The following is a 9338-nucleotide window of genomic DNA, read 5'->3' as shown; positions in this document are numbered from 1 at the left end:
AAACATAAACAAGAAGGCCGATAAAAAATGCAATCCACACTATCGCCAGCAAGGCACCAGTGAGCCTTGTTCTCATCTCGTGGAGACTCTGTAACCTGGAGCTCCAAAAATCTCTCCACCCAGTTCACTAAGTGCCCATGGCGGGTCAGGAGAAAAGGTTACAAGTGAATGCCTGTGATAATAATTTCCTTACTTATATCAGAAGGGGCAAAAGAGCTAGTGGTTTGTGTTCCTAATTGCTGACCTGTCAGAAAAGAATGTGTATCCATAGCATAAGTTAAATTTACACTTTTGTGATTCATAGCCATAGAGAAGAATTAAGCAGTAAATGAAAACATTAAGTGTTTCCAGCTCTCCCCATACCTCTATAAGACTGGGGTTTATAAAATACTCACTTATGCTATATATTCTGCTGTAGTTTGGTCTAATTATGGGGTATTGTTATTATGGTAACAGTTTGAAATGCCTAAAGTGATGTGTTATTCTTTGGTGCTAAAGAAATGGGTGAGGAAGGCATAGCATTTTGATCATTTAAAGATTTCTGCCTTGAAAGTGAAGGAATGAGAATCAAAGATGGAAAAGGAGAAACTGAGGCAAGGCTAGTTGGAGATATTAGGTGACCAATATCAGATTCCAAGGCAGCAGTAATCACTGATGAGAGGTCTGGGCTCAGACGAATTTTTCTAGAGTGATTTTCAAGTCAAGGTTGTTAAATTCAAGACGATGGATGAAGTCACCTAGATGACGGCAGGTCATAGCTAAAGAGAGTAAGATCAGAGACTCCTTCATAAGTTAAAGAAAACAGGAGAAAGTGATCCAAGAAGTAGAAGACACAAGAAAAACACAAATCCACAGAAGAATAATTCATTCAAAACTTTCTCCTTCTGGGTCCCGTTCTCTCTTTTCTGTCTTTATAACTTGTACACTTAAGGGATATTTCTATTTTCCATTTTATCTTAAGGTGAAAACTCATTACTCTGGCGCTATAAAGGAGAGAAAAATCTACAAGAACATCAGAAATAAAACAAGCATTCTTTGCAGTAAATGATAAGATTAAGGAAACTAGAATGTATTAAGCATGTGATGGGTGGTTCTAGAAGCAATAAAACACTGAATTCTCAATAATTGTTTAAGAACATTATTTCACCCACTAGAGTAGAAAAGGAAAGGTCTAGAATACATGATTGCCACAATCTGGAAGTCAAGCCAGAACCCTCCCTATGTTGCTTCCTTGTTCTCCACATTTTCCATATCCTGAATTTTAAACATCAGAGTTCACTGAGCCATTTGCTTAGCCTAAAGACTTACATTAAGAAATGTCTTGGAAAACCCCCTTCCTATAGGAAATACTGTCCTTGGTCGTGATGATAAAAGCTGGTGTTCCTTGTGACAGTCTTGCTTAGACCACTCTGTCTCCACACCCTTACATACTTAAGGCAAACTCCTTAGAACATCTGTGATCAAGGACTGTGTATGTTCATTCTCTCTCTCTCTCTCTCTCTCTCTCTCTCTCTCTCTCTCTCTCTGTGTGTGTGTGTGTGTGTGTGTGTGTGTGTGTGTGTGCGTGCGTGTGTGTTTGTGTGTGTCTATGTATGTATTTGTCTGTCTGACCATACTGTCTCTACCATGCCTGGACCTCTTAGGCATTCAGTTTTATAAATATTTCATTAAATAGTTTTTATAACTGTTTCCATATTTCCCCTACAAGTCAACTTACTCCTACCACTAAGACATTTATATTTTTACTAAAATCCATTGCTTGAAAAATAAAGCCCAAAAGAGGACCTTAAATTGATTTAAATGACCCAAGTAGGTGGTAGATACTTTTATGTAGGTATCTGGTTAATGATATTTCTAGATAAGTCCTTAAAGTTATATCTAGAATAAAACATTATTCGCATATTTAGACTGAGGAAATATGATGGCCCTTTTCAAAGTAGTGGTCATAATTTGATACATTGCATATTTGAATAGAACAGGAAACCAAAAGTGAATTCAGGATACCTCACTGCTTAACTATGGTATCATCTCTTCATGTTATTATCTTTCTTAGGTACAGGTTATTAGATGGATACTGGAGTGTACACCATTGCCTCTTTAGATTTTAGACCATTGAATGACACCATTTGCTTTCCTCAAAAGCCAGATTGAGGAAGACAAGAGAATGAGACAGCCTCCATCACTAACTGGAATCTATCAACTATCTGTGTATCATTCTATGTATCTATCTGTGTATCTATGTATCTACCTATGTATCTATGAATGTATATTAGTCAGGGTTCTCTAGAGTCACAGAACTTATGGTAGTCTCTATGTATCAAAGAAATTTATTGATGACTTACAGTCTGTAGTCCAACTCCCAACAATGGTCGGCAGCAACTGTGAATGGAAGTCCAAGGATCCAGCAGTTGCTCAGTCCCACAAGGCAAGCAGGTGAAGCAGAGTGAGCCTTCCTTCTTCCAATGTCCTTATATAGCTCTCCAGCAAAAGGTGTGGCCCAGATTAAAGGTGTCAGAATGTATCTATCTATCTTTATCATCTATCATTTATTTATGTATCAATTATCTATGTGTAGGTCATTTATTTATGTTTCCAATTTATCTGTCTACCCATCTATTTATCATATATCTATGTGTCTTCTATCTATTTAATTTTGTTTTATATGAACACCCTGAATTTTCTTGACTCTTTTAATAAAAAAAAAAAAAATGCAGTGCATTGTTCTCTCAATGCTCTTTCTTCTGTCTTGAAAATAATTTAAAAAGAATTTTTTTCCCAGGCCATTGTCTATATTGAATGTCACATCTCTAAACTATAGTTGTATTGACAGACTGGGTATCTGAAAGTCCATGAATCAGGGAAGCTGATGGTAGGGTTGTTAGCCTGGGAATCCATGTGAGGGGGTGGGGCAGGTACAAGTCTTAGTATCCAAATGTCAGTGAGCCTGGAATTCTGATGTGCACAGACAGGATGGAGCTAGTGCATCTCATCTGCAGTGGATAGAGAAGGAGGATCCTTTCTTTGGAGAAAGCCTTCCTACACTGAGGCCCTGCCCACTCTCATAAACACAGTCCCAAATAATACCTTAAACGGTCTCCAAGAGGTCTTTAATCCATCAAGTGAACACTTGAAAGAAGCCAACTGGGGCTACCTGAGCTTCATTAGTGTAAATGTAAAAAGCAAATATAAAAACATCTTAAACAATACACAATGATCAGGCTACAGAAGCAGATAAGACCCATAGGAAACTAGGAAGAAGTCAGCGTGAGTTCAGTATAAGAACAAAACAATCCCGCGGTTAATGCACTCCCACTTTGGCCTCCTCTTTCGAGGGTCCATGGGAGGTACTATGCATGTACTCCTGTGTGCAAAAGTCTCTTGGCAGACTCTTCTAAGCCACTTCTCTTTCTCTCTTTGTCTTTCTTTAGATACAAATCTCACTAATCTTTCGTAAAGGCACGAAGGTGTTTCATGTACTATGATGGCCAGGTGCTATTCCATTATGCTGAGGTCCTGCTTTCACCTTTAAAAGGACTTTCTTTCTGATTTAGAGACTTTTCCCTTGTTCATTACCATACAACCACCACACCCAGCTCAAGCATCCCAGGCACTGATGCAGTAAAAGTACATTCACTTTTACTCTAGACTTGACTGATTCTTCCTCAAATTCATCGCATTCCTCCATTTCTCCCTCCAGGGGCTGCTATTATGAGCACGTCTTGATCTTAGTAATCTGGAAAAATAAAACCAAACAAAAACAGCTACTCATGTGACCCATTGACTTAATCCCTCTAGTATAGAAAATATTGAGGAAATCATCTTTGCAGTCTGTGTGATGATTTAGCTTCCAATCCTAGTAAACAAGAGGCATGGGAGGATGAGTACAAATTCAAGGCCATCTTCCTTTACATTTTAAGTTCTAGGTCAGCCAGAGCTATATAGCAGGACAGTAAGGGATAACAACAATAAAAAAAAAATCTATCTGTACAGGGCAATGGTGCCACACGCCTTTAATCCCAGCACTTGGGAGGCAGAGGCAGGTGGATTTCTGAGTTCCAGGCCAGCCTGGTCTACAGAGTGAGTTCCAGGACAGCCAGGGCTACATAGAGAAACCCTGTCTCAAAAAACAAAACCAAACAAATAAACAAACCATAAAATCTATTTGTATCATCTTATGTTTTACTCTATTGTGGTGGCTTGAATACATATGGCTCCTATAGACTTGTGTATTTGAATGTTTGGCCCATAGAGGGTGGCTCTAGTAGGAGGTGTGGCCTTGTTGAGGCAAGTGTGTGAGACACTGTGGGGGGGGGTGGCTTTGAGATCTCCTATGTTCAAGCTATGCCCAGTGTGGCACACAGTCCCTCTGTGCTGCCTGCAGATCAAGATGTAGAATGCTTAGCATACAGTATGCATCTCACTGCATACTGCCACACTTCCTACCATGATGAGATGATAATGGACTGAACTTCTGAACCTGTATGTCATCCCCAATTAAACATTTTTCTTTATAAGATTGCCTTGGTCAGTCTTCCACTAGCAGCCTTCAGATGAAGACGTAGAACTCTCAGCTCCTCCTGCACCATGCCTGCCTGAATGCTGCCATGCTCTTGTCCGGATGATAACGGACTGAACCTCTGAACCTAAATCCATAGAAGCTGCTGTTACTATGCTGCAGAACATGTCTACCAGTAACACTCCTCAGGAGACTCTGGAAATAATGAAAGAATCGAAAAAAAAAAAAACTGGTGGAAGATTCTGTAAACAAAAATAAATTTATATAGGAAACTCCAAGTAAGGAAGAAGTTGAGAATGAGGGTGAAGAGAACAGTCAGGAGACACAGAGAAGGAAATCTAGACATGACCATGCCAGGAAAAGAGCCAAGTCTAATTCCAAGCTCAAGTAGGTGCACAGTCTAGCAGTAAGTGAGGAATCCTCCACTGTATTTGTCGCTGGGTCCTAGACGCTCAGGATATAATTCAACTGCACATCAGCTGCCCCTCTGACAAGGAGGAAGAAGCATCCACAAAGATGTTTCTGAAAAGGAATACAAGGACAAAAGCAAAGAAAAGTTCCCAAGAAGGATGCTATCCAGAGACTCCAGGCAAGAATATACCGATTCCACTGAAATAGATCTACATGAATTTCTTGTAAATACACTGAAAAAAGAACCCAAGAGACAGAATGATGCTGCTAAAGTTAGAGCAAGAGATTCTGGACTTCATCAGTGACAACAATAACCAGTTCAAGAAATTCCCTCGGATGACCTCATTATCACCGGATGCTATTACAATGGGTAGCTGCCTACTTTGGGATGGACCACAATGCTGATCAAACAGTGAAAGCTTTCATCATCAACAAAACCAGCGGCAAGCAGATTCCTGAACAGAGGTTCTTGGATCATATAAAAGATGAGAAGAAGACAGAATTTCAACAGAGATTCATTCTCAAGAGAGATGATACCAATATGGACCGAGATGATAATGAGATGAGAGTTCCATTGCAGGATGGAAGGAGGAGCAAGAGAGAATAGAAGAGAGAGAGGAAGAGTACTAAAGTGTTCGAGAGAGAATATTTGCCTGAGAGACTTGCCAGATGGATATTTAAACAACATCAGGGAAACTAGGAAGGGCTGAGCTGCACCTCAAGCAGCCGACAGAGCAGCAGAGACCGCGAACTCAAATCCCTGGAACCAGGGCCTTTGAGCAGTACAGATTCAGATGACTCTGTCCTCAGTATGCGACCTCCTGTCATCAAAGCCAACAGCTTCAGTGGGATCTCCATCTTCACCCGAAGTAACAGCATTGGCAGTAGTAAAGGCGGCAGTGCAGGCAGGCTCTCCAGGCCAGCCATGGCACTAGGTGCCCCAGAAGTGTGCAACCAGGTCACCTCACCCCAGTCTGTCTGGGACCTTCTTCCTTATACTTCCCAGCAGCAGCAGCAGCAGCAGCAGCAGCAGCAGCAGCAGCAGCAACAACAACAACAACAAATAACAGCAGCAACAACAACTTCTTGCTCTCCTACGCAATCCTCAACAACAGACACCCTTGAATAATCACATGATTTCACAGGCAGGAGACCTCAGCAACCCATTTGGACAAATGAGCCTTAGCCGCCAAGGTTCTACTGAAGCAGCTGCCCTATCTGCAGCTTTGTTGCAGCCCCCATTTATTGCCTGGCATCCTCAGCAAGCTAATTTCATTATGGCTTCTGCAGGACAGCCCCTTCCTACTTCCAACTACTCCACTTCTAGCCATGCTCCACCTACCCAGCAAGTTCTGCCATCTCAAGGCTACATGCAGCCCCCTCAACAGATCCAGGTTTCTTACTACCCTTCCAGACAGTATCCTAATTCCAACCAGCAATATCAACCTCTGTCTCATCCGGTGGCCTTATCCTTCTCATCAGTGTTCAACGGCTGCCTTAAGCGTCCAATCAGCCTGGCTTCCAGCCTATGATGTCTAACCAGGAGCAGACAGCTTACCAAGGCATGCTTGGGGTCCCGCAGCCTCAGAACCAGGGCCTACTCAGCAACCAAAGGAGCAGCCTGGGAGGCCAGATGCAAGACCTGGTGGTTCAGTACACTCCACTGCCTTCTTAACAAGTTCTAGTGGGCAGTGAATCACAAAACGCGGTCCAGCTACCTTTCTAGCAGCCCATGCTAGGCCCTGACAACCAGTCTGTGTAAGGAGGCCTCCCAGAAGGAGGCATGCCTGTGTACCACAGCATGATCCCACCAGCTCAGCAGAACTGTACAAGCCCTTCTGTGGGGTTTCTACAGCCTCCTGGCTCTGAGCAGCACCAGATGCCTCAGTCTCCCTCTCCCTATAGCCCACCACAGATGCCACAGCAGTACTCAAGAGTGTCACCTTCTGGACCAGGTGTAGTGGTCATGCAACTGGATGTCTCTAATGGACCCCAGGTCCCCCAGAATCCATCCATGGTCTGGTGGAGTCACTGCAAATACTAGTGTGTACCAGCGTGTTCAGAAGCCTAGAGACCTGTACAGTCCTGATTGTAACCCCAAGGCCAACACACAAATGGGCAGCTGCTCTGTCACATCTTCTACCCAGTCTCAAGTAACCTCTCGTGTCAAGAGCCTCAGGAACATCTGTACTGGACTCAGGCCCCTGCCTGTCCTCACACCATTCCCCAGGCCTCAAGGTCCCTCACGGGGTGATGGGCACTATTCCCTTTTGGGTCAGCCATTACAACACAATCTGTCCATCTGCCCTCACTTGCTCCGTAGCAAGTCAACTAACACAGTGCACCAGAGTGGACTGAAGCACGGAAACCGAGACACGAGGCAAGCACTCAAATCTGCCTTCGCTGACTTGGGGACCACAGATATTGTGCTAGGAAGGGTGCTGGAGGTGACTGACCTACCTGAAGGACTCACCCGTACGAAGGCAGACAAACTCTTCACCTAGCTTGTCATGTCTGATGCCAAGATCTAGTGACTTAAAGATGCTCAGGGACCACCTGGTGCAGGTGGGGGGGGACAGCGGTGGGACTGCTGAGAATGGCTGCCACTTGGACCTCGCTGCCTTGTATACAGTAGTGGTTGTGGTTCACAGTCCCCTGGCTACCCAGAATGCCTCCCTTCACCTCAACAACTCTGTGAGTTGCTTCAAACTCCGAGTGGTTAAAAACAAAACAAAACAAAACAAAACTAAACTAAACAAAACTACCACCTGAAGGAGGGGAGAAGCTGGCACAGTAGAAGAAAGGGCCAAGTACAGGGAGCCAAGGTAGAAGACTGGGCCAGAATCTACCACATTATGGCTGAAGAAGAAGCAGAGAGATTATCACACTCCTATCCATAGGACTCCCTTTCCATGGGTCCCCCTTTTTCCCTGGTTGGTCTCCTTCTGTCTACCCCTCCTTCCCATCTTCTATTGTTAAACCTTTTCTTCCACTATGAAATTAATGTCTTTCATATTTTTGGCCAAGTAGAATTGAGAGGCCTCACCCTCCTCTTCTCCCATTTCATCACCAGCCCAACCTACCTTCCCTCTTTTGGCCTTCATGAATATATTTTATATGGACAGAATTAAGAAAATAAGTTGATTTACTCATTTAAAAAAATAGTTGCCTTGGTCATGGTGTCTCTCCACGGCAATAAATCCCAAACAAGACATTTATCAACTATTTCTCAGAATATAATTGAGTCACAATATAAATGGCACGCGTTAATGTATTAAGCCTTTTGAATCTATTCTCTAACAATATTTGTCTAATTGTCACTAATAGTTGCATTTGCTGAACTCAGATTACTTGCAGTAAGGCAAAGTCCTCTCAGCCAGAAAATGTATACAAAACAAGTACAAATGGCTTTTCCAGTTACCCTTGATGCCTTTGTAATGAAATTCAGTCTGAATTTAGAGCTATTAGCATTTTTCCTACTTAATGATCTTTACAGTGATGTGTCTGCAGTAGATTCTTATAAAGGATGAACAGTGTCTTATGGAAATTTCCATTGTCATGAATGGTTATTTATTAGTGTAATACAGTAGTAAATAGCATGAGCTGTGCAGTGAGACAGGCCTGCATTTAAATCCTTTCTTTGGGATCTCATTTAAAAGATACCATTCTTGTGAAAGTCTTCTTGGGTCACCATACCCACAGTTAAAACCAGCTTACCCTGCTTCTTATTTCCACCCACTTCATTGTTCTCTTTAGCATCTTCCTTGCAAGTTAATGCCTGACATATTTTATGATCCAAACTCCCCAAGCCCACTAAAGTGACTAGCAGGAATTATGATCTGTTTTATTAATCACTCTTCTCTTGCTTCATTGTGAAGTCATTGCACGCAAAAGCAATAGATCTTATCTGTGAATGGAATCCCGCTCCCCCACTCACTAGCCCTGTGTTCAGGAGAGTTACTGAAGAGCCCAGGCTTCAACTGCTACCATTCAACACTGAAGGCACCAGTTTTCATTCTGACATCGTTTTCACTTAAAATGATGGAAAAAATCATTCATCCACAAGAGTTTGCACAATCCATGGTCCCATTCAGAGTCTGTACTTCATTTGCTGACTAGGGGCTTATACTATCACTGGACTGGATACTCCCAAAATAGAAAGTAGGCAGTTGTCCACCAACAGCAGAATACATACAGATATTTTGGTAAATTTGCATGTTAATATTACAAGGCATCGTTATATAAATAGCACAGACTTACATACTAAAGTGTATGAAAAAAATTTTTAAAGTAATTACTAATATAAGCAGGTACATATTGTCTATGGTATGAGAATTTAGATGACTTCCAATTCTTTAGAATGGTAGACATGTGTTATGCCAAGAGAGTAGAAATAGTATCTTGATGATGC

At 42.3% G+C, this 9338-nt stretch overlaps 1 pseudogene; it reads left to right on the top strand.

Moving 5' to 3' along the window:
* Positions 1–4681: 4681 nt before the first annotated feature.
* On the top strand, positions 4682–7699 carry LOC116089481 (annotated as a pseudogene).
* Positions 7700–9338: the final 1639 nt, after the last annotated feature.

This window comes from Mastomys coucha, unplaced genomic scaffold (assembly GCF_008632895.1).
Source record: "Mastomys coucha isolate ucsf_1 unplaced genomic scaffold, UCSF_Mcou_1 pScaffold14, whole genome shotgun sequence".
Lineage (NCBI taxonomy): Eukaryota > Metazoa > Chordata > Mammalia > Rodentia > Muridae > Mastomys > Mastomys coucha.
The sequence above is the reverse complement of the archived record's forward strand: the minus strand, read 5'-3'. Positions and strand labels throughout refer to the sequence as shown.